Consider the following 24,218-nt stretch of genomic DNA (forward strand, 5'->3'; position numbering starts at 1 on the left):
TTTTTGTTTTAAATAATATAATACATCAAAGAATAACGTTTTTGACACCTGGCGAAATTTTCAAAAGTGACTATTTTCTTACAAAAAGTAAAAAGTTACATTAACAACTAGTCCGATATTACACAGCGCATGTGTTTGATGCGCATTAATCGGTTATTTTGTTTTGAAGAGTCATTCGGTGATGCACGCATTATTACACGAAGACTTTTCGGATATTAAACTCTGTGCATTATTTTGACAGATATCTTTTATTTCTACTTTCGATGCTGACTGGTGTACCAAACCCACGATTTCCACATTGGTCATCTGTGTCCAAATTTGGTCATTTTAAAACGACTGCTACTAGTTATTTAACTTTAACTTTAGTAATAATAATTTCAGAAATGTATCCAAAATAACTCCAAGAAGTTTTTTTTCTGATTTCGAAATTTCAATATCATCATTTAATTGATTTTTTTTCTAACTTGGTTCAGGGTCATTCCAAAGATGAAGTAATAGAATGGACGGATCTAATTTAGTTAAAATTAATAGGCATATTGTAAGTTTATTTGTACGCAATTAAAAAATAAATGTCATCTGCATAATATGAAAATATATTAAGAAAAATGTGAAGAAATCATTAATCTGTGTTTACAAATTTACAAGTGGCAATTTTTATTTTCAAATTTGGACACAAACTTTTTTTCAGGTTGGTAACCGTACTTCCAATATGTCATTTCTAAAATGGCACTTCTGTAATTAGCAGCTGTTATTTTTTCTCAAAATAAAAAAAAATTAAGTTTTGAAATCAAAAAAAAATTTATCGGAAGTAGCTAACACAGCCTATAATAACCAATGGGAATCTCCCAAAAGCAAATGTATTTTGTTTGTTGACTTTTTTACAGCTGTTGAGCTGTCAGAAAAAGCTTCCGTTTGAAGTCACATTACGTAACATTACGTTATTTCCTTACGATTGTCAAATAAAACGTGAGGTTGAAGCTTCATTGTGATAGCATGCATTAAATTCCTATGGCTGAACTCGTAAACGTCAGGCGAAGCCGAAGTTGAAGCTTGTTTGTGTTTCAGCCATTAATGCCTCTAGACTATTTTCTACGTGGCTACGCGTAACAAGCCAACGACTTTGTAAGCCAACATTGAACGTGAAATAGCATCCGTTTCGCCCGAAATGTGCGAAGAGTAATCGAAAATTGGGTCGAAAGATTCGACCGCTATGTTCAGATGAGTTGAACTGATTTTCTTTCATAAATGTTTTGATTGTATTTCAAGCAAATAGTTAAGTTTTTGAAATATCACAAATGGTTTTCAAGTCCTTATTGGAAAACCTATTAGATCTAAAATCTAATTAGATTTATTTCTTCCGTATCGCTTAGCAGTTTAGAACTTAAAGCAGCTTAAATTGGATTCTAGGCAAAAAATCATCTTTTCTAACGAGGTGTATCGGCATAGCAGTAGCTAAAATAAACAGGAAATTATTATGAACTCATCACGAAATATTGCCCTTATATTTGCTTTTTATATATCACATCGTGATTCGTCATTTTTAACTTTTCATAGGAGTTATTCGGCCTTACTAATAATCAAACGCTAATGTCGACTATTAGTTAACTGGAAGGTTAAAACAAAGTGCTGAGTTTTAATAAAATGATACCAATAAACAATTTAACCCTCTCACTAACTATTCTCAAGATTTTCCTTGAATCTATTACAAAATCTACTACAAATAAGAACAAAAATTGCTTGAACTGTCAATTTTTTGTTTTTATGCAAAAGCAAAAATATAAGTTTTGAAAAATGAGTTCAATTGACGAATTTCTGTTTCTAGATTTTGAAATAATCGCAAAAACTTCTTCATCTCATAAAGTGAAAATGTATAAAGAAAGGATAGATCCATTTACGAAATATGATGAAAATGAATTCTTTGGTCACTACAGGTGGGTTTTGGTTTATTAGTTCCCTTCTTATTATTTGAAATTATTTTCAAGTCTTTATCATATCTACAGATTCACTAAACAAAATGTCAGATTCATCATCGAAGCTGTGAGCGACGATTTAGCCTCCCGATCAAATCGAGGGGGAGCACTTTCCCCTGAGCTCATTGTTTTGGTCTCGTTACGATACCTGGGCAAAGGATCGTACCAAAGTGATACCGGTAGTTGTCTCATACGTCACGTCTGTTTTTTTTCCAATCCCACTTAATTTCATTTTTATAAGGTGATCTTCATAACATTTCTCAACAATCTGTGAGCAATTGCGTGAGAAAGCTTGTTACAGCACTAGCTTAAAAAAAACATTTATCAGGTTTTCAACAGACACTCGAAGCCTTCAAAGAATGAAGAAAGATTTTTTTAGTATTGCTAGGTTCCCTCAGTGCATTGCAGCGGTAGACTGCACGCACATTAAAATTAAAAACCCAGGTGGCGAGTTCGGTTCTATTTATTTGTTTATTCATAGTATTATTATTTCGCTGCACAAATTTCAAAACCAAAGGCACAAAATACAAAACAAAAAAAGTAGAAACTGTTTAAGTTCAGTATTGCCGTGTTCTTTTTAACATCAAGTATTTTAGTACTTGTATTATATTCTAGTACGAGAATTGATTTGAATTAAATTAAATTTTAATTTATAACACCATCTTTTTCACAAGGAAATATACTTCTTAAATATATAAAATATTTAAGCAAACATTACATAATCTCTCCATAGCCCTTTTTTAGTATCATATTCGATCATTTGAAATACATAAATTACATACTGCAGTGTAAAGCCCCAAATATAAAAAATGAAAATAAGCGAATACAATTAAGTCAAATGATGCGTTTATAATTGCGTTTCGTTGCTTTTTGTTCAGTTTCAGTAGGAATGAAAAAAAGAGTATACAACATGGGTAACTTCTTCTTTTAACTGTCCCGAGAGCTTCTTTTCGATACGCAACATGGAGTATAAAATTTGTCTGGTGTCGTTGTCAGTTTGGAAGAAAATGTTTCAACGTTACACTTTTGCAATGATACTAGATTAATTGTATCGAATCGTGAATACCCTTAATAAATAAAGTACTTCTAAATTAGGTACTTCATTTTTACTTTAAGCCTAGAACGCAGATCGTGCTAAATTTTAGCTCCTATACAAAATTCTTTACCTACATTTTTGAGATAATTTTGTATGAAAGCTATATTTTAGCGTGATCTGCGTACTAGGCTTTAGAACAAAAATCTGAAATTGGCTTATTTTGTCTCTCATATTTTTGTCCTAGGGAAATACACTATTTTAAACATAGTTTTATATTCTTGAATATCTAATTTTTGCAAAAAAATATAACTTTACTATATTCAAAGTTTATGTGCTTATTACAAAAAGTGGGATACACCACTTTTGCATTCACAGCCTCAAATATACATTTACCAATGGAAATCAACCAGATAACTTGAGATAAGATTTAAGTATTAAATACAAATTTACGTACCATAAAACAGAACTTAGGCAACACTTTTTTTTAATGCTCGACTTTAAACATGGATTTCCGTGTATTAAATTTTGACGTTTTGCTAACGCCTAAACTGGATATTAAATTCGTTATTGGTATGTGAATTTTCTAAAGTCTGGAGATTTTCTTTTTACCTTAACACTAAGTTTGATTATTAGTAAGGCCCAATTGTAATTGATCTGACTTGTAGAATTGAAATTTTTCACAGTTCGTGACATTTCAGGTCCCTAGAATCTTAATTGTTATACCTTTTTCTTAGCCCATATCTCAAGAACCTGTACAGATATTCATATAAAATAATAAAATGCATCAAAGAATAACGTTTTTGACACCTGGCGAAATTTTCAAAAGTGACAATTTTCTTACAAAAAGTAAAAAGTTCGTTGAAGATTACTGAAAGTTAAGAATTTTCGTAATTTCTGAAAAAAAAAACGATTTTAAAACTAACGGATTTGATATTTTGAATAACAGAATTTAAAAGAAAATTATTTTCACATACGTTTATTATGGTTAATTGAAATGGAACCACAGTTTGATGGACTTAAATTTGTTCTAATTGGCAATCGATTTCTTAAGTTATTTTGGCTCACATTAAAGTGGATGGATAAAGATAAAAAGGACCAAATCAGGATTTCAACAATAAAGCAAAATTGCAAATACTTTCTGTGATTATTTGGGGATGGTAGAGTCAAAGCTAAGCTACTCCAGTGACCACAGAAAAGAACGTAAAGTAAACTTTAAGTACCTTCTTTGGACACCTTCAAGTGTATGAAAAAGAATGGAGTAATAAGGGGCCCAAATTATACCGACCGATCTGAAAAATGATACATATGGAGTTTAAAGGACATAATAATCTTTGAATTAACACCGAATCTCCAAAAGTCCATAATTATGCTTATTCGTACAGTTTAACATGTATTCATAGTCAAGTACATTGCATCTTAAAATCATTGTTTTGCACTTATCAATATTCAACATTAAACGATTTTGATTGCGCAACCATAATCGCAGTCCATTAAGGACTAATGAATGTCATACAAGTTTTTAAGACAGAGGTAAGGCCATTTATAAACAGAACTAATAACAATGGACCAAGGAGTATTCCTTGAGGTACACCAGAATTACTAATTAACAAATTGGAATTGTCATTTTGGAAAACAACACTAAAATGTCTTTCAGAAATGTTAGATATATGATAAACCAGAGAACCAGGGCCTAGTGACTTACAACTCTCAACCATTCCTGTGTGCGAGTAATTGCAGGGATGAAGGGGACCTACAGTTTATATGCCGAATCCAAACGGCTAATTTAGGAAAGAACTTTCAATTCACAATATGTAATGTTTGGAGGACAACCGTAAAATGTTCGTTTACAGGCAACAAACTCCCAAAAATTTCGTATATCCCCCTTAAGTTCGCTATCTGCACCGAAAGAAATACATTGCGAATATTACAACGTCAGTATGGGTGTGACAGCCACATTTCGTGAATGGTAATACTTAGCTTATATCTGATTTGACAGATAATTAGATTTATCCTTCCGCTGCACAAATATGGTTGTTTATACCCTTCAACAACGCTGAGAACAACACTTAGAGAAGATGCCGATTTTGCCAAAGATATCATCTTTTCCGAGGAAGCTCATTTTGATCTTGGCGGGTATGTAAACAAGCAAAATTGTCGCATTTGGGGCACAAAAAACCCGCACGCATTTTTTTCGAAAATGAGCAAGGAGTGGCCGTTACAGTCAATGGCGATCGGTATTGGGCCATGCTGAACGAATTTTTGTTCAATTGAAGAGAAGTATATTGGCAACATTTGGTTTTAACGCTACGTGCTACACACCTGAAGCCACAAAGTTATTTGACGGGCGCCATATATAAAGTCTACCCAAGTTCATTCTTATTTTAATACATAACATTTTAAAGTCGAATTGTTGAAAGTCATTTACCAATGAACTAATAAAGGAGTTTTAAGCAGCTATTAATAATCCTCCTTTAAAATTCCTGTCAAAAAGTTCTGTGTCATAATTTATGTTTATATATATAATTATATCCAACTTGAAAGATCTTGAAAAAAAATTAAATTAAAAAAGCTGGCAAAACCTTAACGAAGTTTGCAACATCGCTGGATTGACTATCAATCCCAGTCTTCCAAAAATCACTCAAATAGGTATCTACCCTTCACCACAAGTCTGATAGAAACTGAAAAAGGAGTTTGAAGAAGAATTTTCAATTAAATGCATGCCAAATGAGCTTTTTTTAAAAAGGGAAACCCGGAATTAGGGGTAGCTTGACGAATTATGGCGGAAGGAATAAACTTAGGTATACTTATACATATCAGTCTATATATGAGATCAGTGTATAATGCGAGAAAATCTCTTAATTTAATTGAGGACACCTGATGAGCACTTTGTGGTGGTATGTGATTGTATTTACCTACCTTTACTCTTATCCTTCTGTCATCATCAACTTTTCCGATATCTCTAAGCTCCGTAAAAAGTAAAAATACCTCATGTGTCATGCGATGCTCGGTAGATGCTTAACTGTGTGCCCTCACTCTGTTCTCTTGCGTTAAATGTGTATTAAATTGGGGTGCGAATACGGAACTTTATTGGTCGGGTGTAAAAATGGAAGTCAATCATACAAACAAGAGGATACGCCGGATACGAACTTATATTCCACCTTTTGGTAATTGATTGTGCACATCAGGATGAAAAAATGTGAGGGAAGAGAAGAAGTGAGATAAATTATTCGTACTTCATTGTTAACATATAACTTTAGAGAAAGACTTTTTAAAAACCTACCTACATGATTACAAAGAATTCTGTGTCATTGACATTTTCTATTAATCTTGAAATTACGAATTCCTCGTGGCTCCACAATGATATCTATTTGGAAATAAAATAAGAGGTCTGAAAGTGAACTGTGGGTAGGGTTATCCAAAAAGTTGGGGTATTAATTAAAAGTCATGAGTTGTGTTAGTAAAAAGAATAACTTTATTTTTTTAATACTAATGACATTGGTTCTATTTGAGTAATTAGGTGCCCCTAAGTTTAAATCAACGATTTCATCCTTATAAACAAGACGAAACAAAAGGTTTAAATTGGAGAATCAATTTTTATATCTTCTTTTGATCCGGCTTCAATTCCTCAAAAGTAGGTTGTTGATTTTTCTTTACCAATATATTAATATTATAATATTATACATATGACTTTCCCTTATCTTGACAAGTGAAATGCATTTCCAATTAAAAAATGTATTTCCTGAACCTTAAAACTTTCCTTTTTAATAATTAATAGTCTAGTTAATAAAGGATAAACGTGAAAAACTGAAACAAACTCCATGTTTCTCTTAACCGCCGCCAGAGCTCACGTCGGATTCTTGGGGATTTTCTTTTGGGTCATCACCAGATATCCCTAAGTAAGTCTGCCAAGTTGCAAAACTCTTGGTTTTTTTTTTGAGGTGAATGCAATTTTGTTCGTTCATAGCCTGGACTATAAATAATTCCATCACCTGGTTTTCAACTGAAACTGCAGATTCTTGAAATTTAATGATTTCGTGAAGACATTTGGCTCAATGATTTCACAGGTGCATTAAAATTGCATATAATATAATGGGCTATCCATTTCGTGGTTTTAGATTCAGAATTCAGCCCTATACATTTGACATCTGTCAAACTAAGATGTTAAACCAATTCATTTTTCAGTCAAAAGAATGATATTTACAAAAATGGATCGCACGCATAGCATACAAATTGTTAAAACCAACTGCAAAACTGGTGATTCTGCTACAGACAAGTGAAATTGTTGCCGAAGACCCGAATGCGTCGATTCATTGTCGTTCTCAATAACTAGGATTGTCTTACGGCACATTATGTCGTATTTTGCAAACACAAATAAAGGCCAGCTAACATAACAACTAAAGCCAGCTGACCATTCACAATGTCGTAGGTACGTCGAATGGGTGGTTGAACAACAGGCGCTGTAAGACGATCTTTCGAACAAAATTTTCTTCAGCGACGAAGCACATTTCTCACGCATTGGGTATGATTATAAACAAAATTGTCGTATTTGGGGGTTCTGACAATCCTGAATGAATTGAAGAAGCGCCATTACATTCACAAGAAGTCACTGTTTAGTGCGTTCTTTGGTCCGGAGGTGTGATTGGATTTAACTTCTTCAAAAATAACAATGAAACGACTGTCACTGTCATTTCGAAGCGTTATGGCCTTTTCGTGCCCAATTTTTTAACCTGCTTTTAAGGAATATGGCTGGAGAATATGTGGTTTCAACAAGACGGTAACACATTCAACATAGCTCTAGCAAATATGGATTTATTGAAAACCATATTCGTATAAGTCATGGCTAAAATACCTCCCAATATGCGTCAAACCGTGGCTGAAAATTACCTCAAAAGAATCTATCTTCACGTGGTGGTTATTTAAATGACGTACAGTCTTACACATAATTTAAACGTTCAAACGTTGTAATAAAAAGAAATATCACGAAGAAAATATCTTATATATGTTTAATTTACGTTTGCTTTTGAAACCACAAAATAGATAACCCTGTATATAGTAACCTCATTTAATAGAAAAGCATTGAGCTAAGGCCATGTTGGAATAGGTGAAAGTGAATATGTGGACAGGGCTGCAAAATAATCGCCTGTATTAAACCTTCAACATCTTCAGCTAAACCGATCTCCTCAAGCACACCAGAGCCCTATTTTGTTAGAATTGACAGGTGACAATTCCACCAAATTCCACCTGTCTGACAAATCTTGTTTCATAAAATATTGACAGGTGACAAGTATTCCAGAAAAATACAATGACAAATTTTTCATGAAAATGTTGTCATTTTCATATGCTCAGACATTTGTCACTGTCATACTAACCTAAAGTTACTGATAAATTTATCGAAAAAATATCATTGTATAATCTTTAAATTTGCTATTATCGAAAAATTATGAAATAACGAACAAAACCTTTGCGTTTTTCAATGAGATTTTATTTTGAATGAGAATTTTTCAAGAGAAATCAATTTATACATAATTCACTATTAACAGTGGTTAAAGATATCTTCTAAATAGCGCTGCGCCAATCTTCCGCGACGGCTATGGTTGCAGCACAATATCATTTTGAAGAAATTTCCCATGACCAAATCACAATTGTGTCTCTGTTTTCTCGATAACTTCACAAACTTTATCATTAAGGTTTTAAATAGGCATATAAAATATTTTTCACTTGGCCCAAATAAAATAATCTAAGTCACCAGTTGACCAATTGTGATCACCTCTTCGAGAAAATTCACGCTTAAGGAAAAAATGTCTTAAGATTTTTGATTGTTTCGTTGCTTCTATGGCACGTAGCGCCATTTTGTTTAATAATAAACGTAGCGTCCGTCGTCTACATCATTCATTTCATTAATGTAACATTAAATAGATTGCGCTACCATGCAAAAATCTATTTCCGTAACAGTTTTGCCAGCTTCACTTTCGAATAAGCAAAGTTCTATTGAAGTCCGGACCATTCAATACATTTCAAGGACCCGATAAAACACTACGCAAGTTTCTAGTAATGACCGGGTTGAGATTTTGTGTTAACTGATTTTTAAAAGTTGATTCAAGTCTTTAAGAAAGATACGGTTAAATGCCGCTTATGTAAAGCTCAATATCTATGTATGAGGTCAGTTTCCACTTGTGCGCGCCACCTGATCCGCGGTCTTCCTCTACTGCGCTGTACTCTGGGTGTGGATTCGAAGACTTTCTGAGCCCGAGCATTGATTTCCATGCGCTCTACTTGACCCATCCATCTTAGTCGTTGGACTTTTACGCTTCTGACTAAGTCTACGTCGCTGTACAGCCCGCACAGCTCGTCGTTCCATCTTCTCCTCTACTCCCTTTCGATGCATACGTGACCGTAGATCTCACGAAGTACTTTTCTCTTGAACCGACCCAAGGTGCTTTCATCCGCTTTTGTCATAGTCCATGCTTCTGCACCGTATAGCAAAACGGGGATGATGAGGGTCTTATAAAGCGACACTTTGGTCCTTCAATAGAGGACAATTGCTTTCTTAGCCCAAAAAAAACAGCGGTTAACAAAAGTTATTCTTCGTTTGATCTCAATGCTGGTGTTGTTTCTGCGTTTACAGCGGAGCCTAGGTAGACGAAGTCCTTGACTACCTCAAAATTACGTCTGTCGATGGTGACGTTAGAACCAAGACGTCGGTGTTGTAGGTCCTTTCTTGACGACAGCATGTACTTTGTTTAGCCCTCTTTAACCGTTAAACCCATTTTGCCGCCTCTGCCTCAATACTCACAAAAGTGCCATTAACATCACGCAAGAGTTCTACCCATTATGTCAATGTCATCAGCATATGCTAGAAATTGGACAGACCTTTGAAAGATAGTGCCTCTAGTGTTGACGTGTGAACTCTTCACTATTCTTTCAAGCACGATGTTAAAAAAAATCACCTGGTCTAAAGCCTTTTTTTGCATAGAAAGATTCAGTTAAGTTGTTTCCGACCTTTATGGAGCAAAGTGAATTCTCTATGGTCATCCTGCACAAATGGACGAGTTTGGCAGGGATGCCAAATCCAGAAATGGCTCTATACAGCTCGCCCCTGTAGATGCTGTCATATGCGGCCTTGAAATCAATGAAAAGATGGTGGGTGTGCCGTTATGTGAATATTTGATCGACTGTGCACTCTAATAAGGACCTATCAGGTTGTTTACACTGGGTTTTAGACGTTAACATATTACGACAGAGAAGATTTTATAGGCGATGTTAAGTAGACTGATTCCTCTATAGTTGGTGCAGTTTAGAGGGTCTCCTTTTTTCAGTATCAGGCAAACAGTACTGAGGTACCATTTATCGGGCATGCTTTCTTCCAACCATATCTTACAGATAAATTGGTGCATGCTCCTAACCAACTTATCTCCAGCTGCTTTAAAGAGCTCGGATTCGAGTCATCCGCTCCAGCGGCTTTATTAGACTTCAGCTTTGCCTGCCGACATTCCTCATCAAACTAGGGGTTCCTTGTTGGTGGCTGTTTGAAACCCAGCACATCACAGGCGGATTCTCTGATTGCATCTTGGCAATGTTGCCACTGGTTTTCGATACATTGTGTTGGCGGCGTAGAACTTCGAGAGAGGTTACTTGTAACTCGATCGGAAAAGGATTTGGCGATCTCTAGCGATTGTAGCCAATCGACGCAGGTTGTACCTTTTCCCAGCACTTCCTTGTTTTGGCTTGGGTCTGGAAACCCGAAGTGCTACCTTGGCTACAACGAGGTAGTCGCCCGAGTCGATGTTAGCTCCTCGGAAAGTTCGGACATCCAAGCTTGTCTGACGTGGATCGCAATATAGTCAATCTGGTTGAAGGTAGATTGATCTGGAGAGCTCCAAGTTCCTTTGTGGATGTTGAGGTAAGGAAAACCCATACTGGTTACACATTTGTGTAAACGTTATTTAAAAAACTTCCTTGCGTTGCTAAAATATGTATTATTTCATTTTTACTATTAGAATTAGTTTATACTTGTCAAACTTCAAAATATGACAGTTGACAGCTAATTAGTTAGCCAATAAAATGTTTCCATGTAAGCCCTACCTTTAAGTTGGCAACACTACTTTAAATGGTGGCAGTTTTGTCAGCTGTCAAGTGATTAGTTTTTAGTTTGGTTTGGCATTTGAAAAAAATTAGACGACTGACCCGTGAACAACTTCTAAATTGTGCAAACATTTATTTTGGAAATCTATTTTCTGTTCGAAATGCGTATCACGTGATTTTTTTGTAACGACGAAGCTCACTTTTGAGTTCTAGTTGAATGCATACTTCAAAAAACAAAACTTCTGTATTTAAAGTGTGTGTTGAGACACCCCTACGTCCACAAAAATAGTATGTAGTGTGCTTTATGAGTTGATGGAATAATTTGTCTTACTTCATTAAAAACATAGCTGTCAAAAACGTCACAGTCATTGGTGACCGCTATAAAGTCAATATGACTGACTTTTTTGTTTGACATGATGTGCAGTAGATCTGGTTTAAACAAGATGGCACTACTTGTCACAGACCTTATGCCACAATTAATTTATTACAAGTCACCTTTGCTAACCGCAAAGTTTCGCTTTACGAACCCGTGAGTTAGCCCAATAGACCATACGTAAGATCTTACGCACGCCGATTGACTATTTTCTGTGGGGATATGTGAAGATGTTAGTCTAGGCTGATAAACCCGTTACCATTTGCTAGTTGAAGAATAACATTCACCGGGTTATTACTGATATACGTCCATACATTTTGTCATCGAAAATTAAACCCTAGATTAGACTACTTGTGAGCCAGCCGAAGCTTTCAAATGACAGGAATCCTATTAAAATTATAATCCCAGAAGATTATCTTTGGAATCAAGGAAATTTCATGTTAATTTAAGAAAATCATCTTTTTTATTTAATTTCAAAGTTTTACAACTCTCAAAAAACACCATTTATGATTGAAAATCTGAGATATTATGCAGTATGATTTTCAAGACTAAGGAAAAGGTAAACTAACGCCGAAAATTAATACTATACATTTTTTAGATTCTTCAATTAAAGCGTATAATTTAGAAACAAAAATAACAAAATTCTCCTTCTTCCTGCAAAAGAACAGAAAAAATAATATTCGTAATATCTTCCTTCGTTTATCTAGATCTTATCTTTATACCTATCTTAGACTTTATCCGGCTTAACATTTTTACTCAAAGCAAAAGTACCTTACTTCCCTTATATTATGTTCTTTCTGCGATTGACAAATGACAACTCTAAAAATCCTTTATTTTTTGTTTTTTTTTTTTTGAAAAAAAAAACCCATTTGGATTTTTCATTTCACTTTTTTTTTTAAACAAGAATAATATTCAACCTTCGTAAAACCTTTATGGAGGTGCTCCTTAACTTGAATGTTTGTGCATGGGAATTTATAAAAACAAGGTCCCTGGGCTTGTCCTTCATATAAAAATTTAACGCATGGTAGTGATTTTTATGTTGCAGATTTTTCCCAAAGGAATCACGTGAAGTTGACACACCTATAGAATTCTGTGTGTGATACATAACATAACCCGACACTGGAGGCCTTGATACTTCTCGGCTCGGGTGGCAAACGGCGGTGATGATGCTGTGTATATGGTATATATTAAACCCCCCTTGAAGGTTGTTTTTCTTCGCACACCATTATATCAGGCCCACTTAAATTGTGGAAAATACTACTTGACAATCGTGCAAAAATATACACTGGATGTACTTTAAACAAGTCTATATGTATCGTTATTTTGCTTAAAGACATATTTATCGTATTGAGTCGTGTGTACTTGCTGAATAAAACAAAAAATAAATTTATCATTAGAAAAATTAGGTTTCTTATGAAAACAATAATCTTTTTTGTAAAATAAAAAGTTTCATTAAAAATAACCGGTATTGGAACAACTGTCATTTTTGACATTTGACAAGTTAAAATTACGTCATTACTAAACAGTACGCCACGCATCAATAACGCATTGAAATCACTATAAGAAATATTTCTCGTATCAAAATTTTTTGATACGACAACGACAAATAGTTTTCGAGATAAACGTGAAAAACTGAAACAAACTCCGTGTTTCTCTTAACTGCCACTAGAGCTCACGTCGGATTCTTGGGGACTTTTTTTTGGGTCATCACCAGACATCCCTTAGTAAGTGTGCCAAGTTTCAAAACTGTTGGATTTTTTTTGACGTGAAAACCTTTATTAACTGGGCTTTTACGAGCTTTTACGATTGACCACTGATATGTTATGATTTAACAGTTTTGGATATTTTTCTTTTTTAATCACAACCGATTCATGATGTTTAAAGTGACATTCGTGAAATCGAGGTCATACAAAATAATAATATTAAAAAGCATTAAATGTCATAACAACAAAAACGTTTTCTTATGAAATAAGCATACATTTATTATGAGTTAACATGTTTTCAAGTTATTGAATTTTGAAAAACAAAAAAAAAACGTTTTCTCTTACAAAATTGAAAGTTAGTTTAGTTGTTGACAGCAGACAAACTCTATTGATTACTTTCCATAATTGCGCTTAAAGCTTGAACTTGATATTTGTTTATAATTAATTAAACTCTTATATATTTAAGGAACTTTGAAAAGAAAACAATCAATAAATCAAATTGAAGCTATTTTCTATCGAGACACTCGAGACGTGATCTAATTAGTAGTATTTTTGCATCTTTTGTATTAAATATAGTTCATATGACAGGATTATAATTCGAACGATTTGGATGAAAGTAGAAACTTACTTGAGTGACAGCACTGATCGTACGCACGCAACAATATAAGCTAACAAACGTACCAGGGTTACCCTTAAGGACACTTTAGTGCCATTTTGACACCTTTCTAGCGTTCGGGCACCAGGACACCTCATTAAAAAAAATGCCAATTTTGACACTTTTTATAAATCTATCAACGCTTTTGACACTATTTTGAGCAACACAAAAAATTGGTTGGAAAAATGAAACGCAACCCGTCGCAAACAACCAAAATAAAAAATACCTGGCAAAACTATATATATCTTTCTCTATCTTTCATATAAAAATCTCTATTGCGACACACGATCTGTATATTTGTATTTGAATTAAATTAATACTTAAGAGCTAAATTCGAAGAAAAGTCAGTTGCAATAGATAAGTTTTCAATTATGTTTGTTTACCTTAAACTTTTGTGGTGCAGGGTCTTGGAAAAAGATCTTCTATATTTTAAAAGGCACTAACAAATAAATAAACAATTTAACAGAACAATTTTATTGAATTTTAAATTAATTAAATATGGTCCTCTATTATTAATACATTTAGCCTTTCCCGGAAGTTTTCCATTGCTCGTCGAGTCATTTGTGGTGTAATGGCTGCCACTTCCTGAGTGATTACCTCCTTTAGTGCTTCCAAAGATGTTGGGCGATGAGTGTAGACTTGGGCCTTTAAATGTCCCCAAAAAAAAAATCACAATTTGATAAATCAGGAAACCTTGGTGGCCAGGTAATGTTTCCTCGTAAAGAAAGAAGATGACCTGGAAACATCTCTCTCAAAATGGTTAGTGAACGCCGTGAAATGTGTGCTGTGGCTCCATTTTGTTGGAACCAAATGCGCGATGCTCACCGTGAAACGTCATTATGATTACTAAAAATGGCACGTAGATCTCTATTTGTCTATACCCGAAAAACTATTTTATCTACATATAAATAGCTTTAAATATAAACGTCTAAAAATACTGGACGCTTTTTTGCCGTACCTTGTATTATATTAGGCATCATGAATAAGGTTAACAAAAATTTACAAAGTGAAGAATCACAAATTAAAGACCTAGTTTCGTCTGTAAGGAATGTTTTGTCCCTAATACTCGTATGTAAAAACTTTGTTAAGAACGACCTTTTTAATGTTGAATCACATTAAATTAACTATAAGACTTGATACTTGATATTTATACCGGACATGGCGATGAAATGAGCATTAAAAATGGACAAATTTAAGTACAAGAAGTTCTTTTAATCAAAACTAACATTTTGAAATATTATCAAGTAATATGTGATCAGATCACAACTTGGATTAATATTACCTAATGATAAAAAATTATCTATGTTATGTTTCTTGAAACCTGAAGTTATAAAATTAGGAAATGAATTTGAATTTTTTCTATTTGATTTCAGAATTTGAAAATTTAATTTCTAATCCCGAAAAATTAATAAAAGAGCATAAAGCTTTAGACTTAAAAGCTTATGATGCTGATTTTGAGAGTATTTTTAAAATTAAAAACATAGACAAATTTGGGCTCAAAATAGAAAACTTATAAAACCACTTAAATGAACTTATTTATCCGAAATTATACGAACTTGTAATGCTGAGAGAATATTTTCCTCTGAAAAACAAACTTACTAATAAATTAAAAATTGAAACATGCTATTCAATGCTTTCAGCTTAAAATGTTTTAAGAGGAAAGTATTTGGAGTTAGAGTTAGAAGAATGGGTTCCTAGTAATGTTTTTATGCAGAACAAATATCAAAGAAATAATGTGATATCAAATACGAAGACTTTTTAAAACTGTTGTTAATCGCTTATGTAAACTTATTTTATATGTTAATAAATTTTATTTTATTTAACCTGTGTTTTAATTAACATTTCTATGGACCACCTTTTTTCCTCTCGGACACCTTTTTGACACTTTATGAACATTTTTAGAGATAACACTGGAGCGTACCAAAGAAATTGGGAGACTGGGTCCAAAATATCAGCTTCGCTGTTCATTTCAAAACTAGAGTCAGAGTCAGTAATTAATTAAATCGGCTCTAAAATAAGTGGTCGTAGCTTGCTCTCTAAAAACTATTGCTCGTGTTCCTTACAGTAAATTATTTAAAGAATCAGGAAATCAAAACTGTTTTTCCCGCTTCTGTTGCGCTGTCAGATTTTTCATTTCACAACGAATTCAGGAAGAATTAAGTGAAGAAAGTGACCGCGTGAAGAGTGAAATAAGAAATCTATGGCCTCTTTCATACGAGAGAGATGGTTTCGTCCGTACGGTTAAAATCCGGACGATTTTTTTTTCTATACGGACTTTGTTTTCACACATAACATATTTTTCCCGTGAATCGTCTACGTTTGATTATATATTAGATATTTTTCTTTAGTACAAGTGATCACAAAAACGGACGGCAGACGAATAAAAATCGTCTTTTGTGAATGCGTTTGCGTAGTCACGTACGCCACTGATAAGACGGTGACGGCACGATCGCCGCATATTTCAGTCGTTGAGCCGGCTGTTTTAAATCGTCCTTACGGAAAAAACCCGTCTCCGTCCAGTTTGAAAGCTTTAGTTAATTTTATTAGTTTACGAGTAACAGGAGTTCAGTACAATGGGTTTCTCATAAAAATTAAGATGTGTTATAATTCACAATGATCGATGACAAAGCCGCACAAATTTATACCAATACCTGTTCAAGTAGTTTATTGTACGGTTGGCGGTACTAAGCCATCGGAAATGAATAACATTTCTAAACTCGGGTAATAATTATTAAACCTCAATTCAGTCAGATAATGAATGTCGAGTTTGCATGCAGGGATACGTTTTATGGAATAGCTATATCCTGCATCCATCATATAATCTTTCTCTTAAAGGCTAGAGGACAACCGCATTGATTTTGGAAGTAAAAAAAGAAAAAAAAACTGCAAAACAAAGTTCGAAGTTGAAGTTGTTAAACAAGGGGTGGCACAACAAACTCTCATTTTGAAAATCCTTCAAGAATTAGAATTTATTAATTACAAAAATTGATGAAAACTTGATTAAGTGAGTCGCTACTATATTAAAAGTTATATGCTGAAATTATTAATTGATGTAGGCAAGTTTTACGAATATGCTCTTGAAATTGCAAAAATGGCTGTAGAATTATACCCTTGGTACTATTTACCAGCAAGCGTACACAAAATTCTTATGCACGGAAAATAATAATAGAGTCCTATGCACTCCATATTGGCTCTTTATCGGAGAAAACTCAACTCAATTGTCGTAACAGAGATTATCAATTTGTGGATCTCACAATACGAGAAAGTCTACACGGACAGCCACAAACGAAGAAGTCTTGTATATCGCCCATGTTCCGAGTTTTGATCGATAGTGAATTGAAATCACTTTTCAATTTCACGTGAATTGAAACTGCTTATTAAACAAAATAAAAATGGAAGATCCTTCAGTTCTGACAGTTTGAAGCAACTTCGAAATTACTTCGAACTGTCAGAACTGAAGGATTTTCCATTTTTATTTTGTTTCTGAAGTATGGATGCAATATTGTTGGCAATTTTAAGTGAAAAAAGGAAGTACAATCCAAAGGAATGGATTTACCTGACACAATGTAAGTGTGTGAAAAATATGTAGAATTTTGTGTTTTTTTTAAAGTGAATTCTTGATTTCTTCTTTTAAGCTTTCACTGTAATTTTAGATTAACCAAAGACGCTTATCAATTCACAGAAATACTAAATTTTTTTGAATGCGTCCAAAAAACGGAGCAAACTGAAATGCTGAACATCATGTACATATACAACAGCATGTTCGAAAATCCAATTCACAATAACGAATTGTGGAACACCCAAATTCACTTTCGCAAATTGTATTCACAATAAGTGAAATGCAGAACATGGGCATATGTTTCTAATACAGGGTTATCCATTTTTCAGTTTCAAAAGTAATGACATTTCTTTTTTATTATAAAGTTTAAACGTTGACATTATGTGTGAAACCATGCATTTTTTAAATACCCACCGCTCCAAATTGTCTAAGCATCGATTCTTTTGAGATAATTTTCGACCACTTTATGAAAGAGTATTTGTTTATCTTTTATTTACACGGTCAAGTTGTCAAATCGCATGATCTTGAAGACAAGTTTACGTCCCCATGAAGAGTAATTAGCCATATTCGCTAGAGTTATGTAGTATGTGGTACCATCTTGTTGAAACCACATATTCTCCATATTCCTTAAAAGCATGCAAAATATCGGTCATGCCAAACCGGTCCGAAATGACGGTGACAGTCGTTCCATCGTCGTTTTCGAAGACGTAAGGCCCACACCTCCATACCAACGAACACACCAAACAGTGACTTCTTGTCTACGTAATGGCCTCTCTTCAATTACTTCAGGATTCTCAGAACCCCCAAATATGACAATTTTGTTTGTTAACATACCCACCACGTTAAAATGTGCTTCGTCGCTGAAGCAAAATTTTGTTTGAAAAATTGCACCCATTAGACGTATCTACGACGACGTTTTGAATAGTCAGCGGGCTTCAGTTTTTGTGTGAGCCGGCGAGTCCTAGTTCCTGAGAACGACAATGAATTGACGCATTCGGGTCTTCGACAACGCTTTCATTTACAACAGCTATATATTTAGTGCAACTAGTAAGGCAACGGCCTTACAATATCTGTAACCAATCCAGTCTCTTAAAATTTCTTCACAATTTTGCCAATTGCTGCCGTAGTTGGACGATTATGTAAACCACAATCTCATCTTAGAGCACGCTATGTAGCTGTGGCAGAATCAGCATTTTTGTAGTAAGTTTTAACAATTTGTATGCGTTTTGTGATAGTTAAGCGAAACATTTTCGTAAATGAAGACTTTCAACTGACAAAAATTGGTTCCACAAACTTAGTTTGTGAGAGGTAGAATCATCGGAACCCTTAATTTACGACCAAATAAATGCGTGCTATGATTACTGACTGTTGTCCACTTTTGTATGACCACTTTTTATCCTCCACTATAACCCAAAAATTTTTTTACAATATAGCTTTGAGCAAAATCTTCTTAAACATTTATTTAAACTTCAAATTAGATACAATAAAAAAAATTATGAAGGAAAATCTCTTATTTTCAAATTCATAGGTCATAAAATAATATTTATGTTCATACATTTAAACTCTGCTTTAGCTTTTAGCTTTCTATAAATACAAATTTGTTTTTTTTTTTGAAAACATAATACTTACCCTTTGCCTCTTCAGTTTTCTGCTGAGTATGCATAAGCAAGTGTGTGTAGTGTATATATGCAAACATTATAAGTAGTTGAAGTATTAACATTTTCAACTATCACATAAACTTTTTATTTGATATTTCAAAACTCAAATAAACTTTTCATACTTTTACTAAGGATAAAAAAAAAACATAAAATAAAAATCTACCAATATGAAATATTTTTTGTTTTAATCCATCCAACCCCACACCCACTCGAATCTCCCGTGTATATGTATATAAACATATTTCATTTTGTCACTGATATGAGTACAATTTAAAGTTTATTTAACAGAAAAGAATTTCAATTTCATTAAACAAAAATGCATACAAAACAAAGAAGTAGTAGAAAAAAAAATATATAAATAATTATAAAATAAATTAAATTTCTTTCTTTCAATTGAATTTCTTTTTTGTTATTCTGTGGAACGAATTATGCATTATTTGTGTATGTGTAAATAATTGAATGAAATTAAAAAAGTTTTTAAATTTAAGGATATTTTCACTTAATTCGAAATAAAAGTGTTTTCAATTTGTACCAATTTATGTTGCTATATTTGTAATATTATTTATTTAACTTGACATTATTTTTGGGATTCGAATTATTTCAATAATGCATAAAATATTTTGAGAACCTCTCACACATTTTTGTATTATTAATTTTAATTCTTCAAAAGATGAATGTATATTTTAGTGTTGTCATATTAAATTGTTGTTCGTAAAAAATAAAAATAAGTTCTTAATGTCCTCTCTTTGAAGTGTTTCAATTGATTCGAATACATTTTATTAACTGTTAGTTTTTTTCCGCGAAGAAGTTGATTTTAGAACTTAAAACAGTAAGTTATCTGACACATTCTGACACATTCTGATTACTTCCTATTCGAACCCGTCTGCTGATATATCTAGGATTTATTACTTAACACATTTTGTGTAAGATAAAATTAAAGCCAATATATTTCTTTGTTTTTAAAATACTTTGACATAAACATGAACTACAAGTTAACAACAATATTTTGCGTACGATTAAAAATGTTTGATTTCAAAATCATTTTTTTTTTAAATAGTAATTTACAACTCTTACCCATTCCTATGTGAAAGCACTTTTCCGGCGGCATGGAAATCATATTCTAGACCGCTAAGCGTAAATAAAATCTTTAAGCAATGTAATCATATTTAACAACTGAATCCATAAGGCTGCTTTTGGTCCATTAGATTTGAGTTTGTTAAGATTTGTTTGTAGTTTCTCACTTTTGGATCAAATGAGGGTTATTTTAGTGCACATAACGAAGAAGACTCATCAAAAAAAATTTCAGGAGATTTTGGATTTGGATATCTTATGTCCACTTGTTCCATTTTTATTATTAAAACACGAAGTGCTTTAGCGAAAGCTTTTCCTTTCAACAGAAACCGGGTCGTAGTACTGATTCACTCTTGCAGGCCACTTTCACTTATCAGAAAAATCAAATGTTACCACCAGGCATTTTTGGTAAAATTTTGAACACAGACTGCCAGCATAGTGCAATGCAGTGTAAAGTGTATTATATTCGGACAGTGGAGAGTTTATGAACGGAAGAGGAATGATTTAAGTTTTTGCACTAAACAAGCCTGTTGTTACTGAGTGCATGTACCCTTTTCATCCTGGAACATCGTAAATGTCAATAAACTTTGATGAACACCAAAGAGTGTCATATGGTTTTAGCTGTTACAATTCTTCGGAGCACGCATTTACATTCTCAAAAACGAATCTTTTTAATACGCCATCTGTTTTCTGAAATGTTTCCAAAGTAAGTACTCCAAGTTATATAGATGATTTAGCAGAAGGTAGTTTTTTCAGCTTTTGCCTTTGTGAGTCGGTTTCTTTTCTTATGGAAGTAGATGCAGCGATGCATCTTATTCCGCCGAAATAATGTAATGTATTTAGTCCATCTAACGTTCTGACACTAAAGTCCGCATTATTAAACTCAAATTGATTAAATGAACCGCTGGAATCTATTCGCGTGTGGCAAAATATCTCCAAAAATTTAGCTTCATAGCAAAAAGAACAAAACCCTAAGCTTGATATAAGGTTTACCAACTTCTTAGAACCAAGCTTTCTGTATATAAATAAGGCAAGACTGCTTAGTATTAGAGACATGCATGATCGGTGCAGGGAAATAAGTCCACGGGAACTAAGTCCACTGAGGGACTAAGTTCTGACTTAAGGTGGGAAATAAGTCCACGGGAACTAAGTCCACTTGGGGACTAAGTTCTTCCTTAATGGGAACGAAATCCACTTTACTAAAGTGGTCTTTGTTCCCATTAAGTGAGAACCATCTCCACTTTCTTATGGGAAATTAGTACACACTCGAAAGTATAAAGTGGGAATGAATTTCCAACAACAAAAATTAAAGAGAGATGTAAGCTACTGTTAGTTCTTAGACCTTTTTTTATATTTTCTTAAATTTATCTTGATAAGTACGAGTATGTTACAGTTTATATTCAATACATCATTTGTTATTTGAATATTCGTAATGAAAACAGTGTAAGTTTCAGTGACGATATAATATAGAGCGTGTTAAAATGGAAAAATTGAATCAAAAAGCATAATTTTATTTTGAAATTCAGATTTCGAGTTATTTTTGAAAACTCGAAAACTGTATTTCAAAATAAAATGATGCTTTTTGATTCAATTTCGAAATACAGTTTTCGAGTTTTCGAAAATAATCAAAAAAAAAATCACCCGATTTTTATTTGATTATTTTTGAAAACTGAATTTCAAAATAAAATGATGCTTTTTGATTCAATTTCGAAATACAGTTTTCGAGTTTTTGAAAATAATCAAATAAAAATCGCGAAGGTGCAGGGAAATAAGTCCACGGGAACTAAGTCCACTGAGGGACTAAGTTCTCACTTAAGGTGGGAAATAAGTCCACGGGAACTAAGTCCACTGGGGGACTAAGTTCTCACTTAATGGGAGCGAAATCCACTTAAATAAAGTGGTCTTTGTTCCCATGCAAGGTGGGAAATTCGTAACAAAAAACAGTGGGTTTAGTTCCCTTTGAATGCGAAATAAATTCCCATGTTAAGCCAGGAAGAAAAAATAATTCTTCAAGTATTTTTAAGTTTTATTAATATAAAAAAATACATTTCTGTACAAAAAATTATTCTACTTCTATCGAGATACCAAATTTAATTAACAAAATTGTTAAAATTTCGAAGTAAAGGTAAAACATTTTATAGATGATAATACAACAAAAAGCAAAAATACTTTTAATTTAAAATTTCAATAATAAATTCAAGTGAAAAAAAAAACATAAAAAATTCAACAAAGTATACAAGAATTCAAATCAAATACAATCTACAAAAAAAACTATCGTAAAACTCGTAACTATAGTTCTACAATACGGACACAATAATTCAGATGTTGCATTTTACGAAATTGTATTATAACAATTTTCACATATCTTGATGTGATTACGCGCGATTTTATTTGATTATTTTCGAAAACTCGAAAACTGTATTTCGAAATTGAATCGAAAAGCATCATTTTATTTTGAAATTCAGTTTTCGAGTTTTCAAAAATAATCAAATAAAAATCGGGCGATTTTTTTTTGATTATTTTCGAAAACTCGAAAACTGTATTTCGAAATTGAATCAAAAAGCATCATTTTATTTTGAAATTCAGTTTTCGAGTTTTCAAAAATAACTCGAAATCTGAATTTCAAAATAAAATTATGCTTTTTGATTCAATTTTTCCATTTTAACACGCTCTATATTATATCGTCACTGAAACTTACACTGTTTTCATTACGAATATTCAAATAACAAATGATGTATTGAATATAAACTGTAACATACTCGTACTTATCAAGATAAATTTAAGAAAATATAAAAAAAGGTCTAAGAACTAACAGTAGCTTACATCTCTCTTTAATTTTTGTTGTTGGAAATTCATTCCCACTTTATACTTTCGAATGTGTACTAATTTCCCATAAGAAAGTGGACATGGTTCTCACTTAATGGGAACAAAGACCACTTTAGTAAAGTGGATTTCGTTCCCATTAAGGAAGAACTTAGTCCCCAAGTGGACTCAGTTCCCGTGGACTTATTTCCCTGCACCGCATGATCTTGGCGCATAACTGATATAACGCTACGACCTATTGCGATGCACTTCCTTGTTCATTTTTTTAGTATAAGACTTTCCAGAAACTTTTTTTGGGTTTTAGGTACACAATCGTCATCAACGTGTTTGAAAAAATCATTACATGTTTTCTCTTTATGACTAAAAACTTACAAGCTTTAATTTTGTAGAAGATTATTTTTTGATACGACAAATAGTTTTCAAGATAAACACGAAAAACTGAAACTGAATTTCCCCTTTATCCCTCAAATAACTCGCACACAAGAATGGTTGAGAATTGTAAGCCGCTAAGCCCTGGTTCTATACGGACCGTAGCGCCACCTTATTCATTTATTTATTTGATATCACGTTACAATGCATGTAAATTAAAATCGTTAGAGTTATTGGTTCGAGAGATATTTGGGGCAACCTGATATATTAACTTTTTTATCTTTGTCGATTCCCTAACGTACGGACTTATATGAACGTACCTACACATGTACACAAGGACATTTCCCCTAAGACCTTTGATTTATACTCTAGAGACCTTCTTACGTCGAGAAATGTCAAAACTTTCAACAATTCAACAAATCGGATCTTTTCTGATAACTTCCTATGGAAAGTAAAAAACAATATCAATTGAAAATTCTTTAGTATAGATATTACATTGCTTTTTGGGCTTTAACGAAGATTACTTACTTATTTTAATGTTCATTTATTATCTATAATGTAGCATTAAATCCTTTTACAACAACATTTGGATAATAAATTAATATGTAATCCATATTTAACGTTTCAAACTATAGATTCTTTTGAAAACATTTCAGAATAATCACGAAATAAAGATGACCAACTATGAACAAACTAAGCCCTAAAAAGTGCCAAAGAAAGCAATGTTGCAATGGACAGGGTTAGACAACATAAGAAACAACATACATTTTGACCAAGAAAACTAGTTACTTTTTTAAGTGTCATAAATTTCAAACTTGGAACTTTATCTCACTAACCTCTACAAATTAATATTCTTCGTTTCCGGGAGAAGTTTAAAAAAAAATTGATTAAAATAGTTGTTTAGGTAAATCTTAGTATT

The 24,218-nt window shown here is 33.0% G+C and overlaps 1 protein-coding gene across 1 annotated transcript in view; it reads left to right on the forward strand.

Moving 5' to 3' along the window:
* The window catches only part of LOC129953762 (neuroligin-3), a 276,340-nt gene that overhangs the window by 243,348 nt on the left and 8,774 nt on the right, over positions 1 to 24,218 (forward strand). The window lies entirely within an intron of this gene.

Source organism: Eupeodes corollae, chromosome 1, assembly GCF_945859685.1.
Source record: "Eupeodes corollae chromosome 1, idEupCoro1.1, whole genome shotgun sequence".
Lineage (NCBI taxonomy): Eukaryota > Metazoa > Arthropoda > Insecta > Diptera > Syrphidae > Eupeodes > Eupeodes corollae.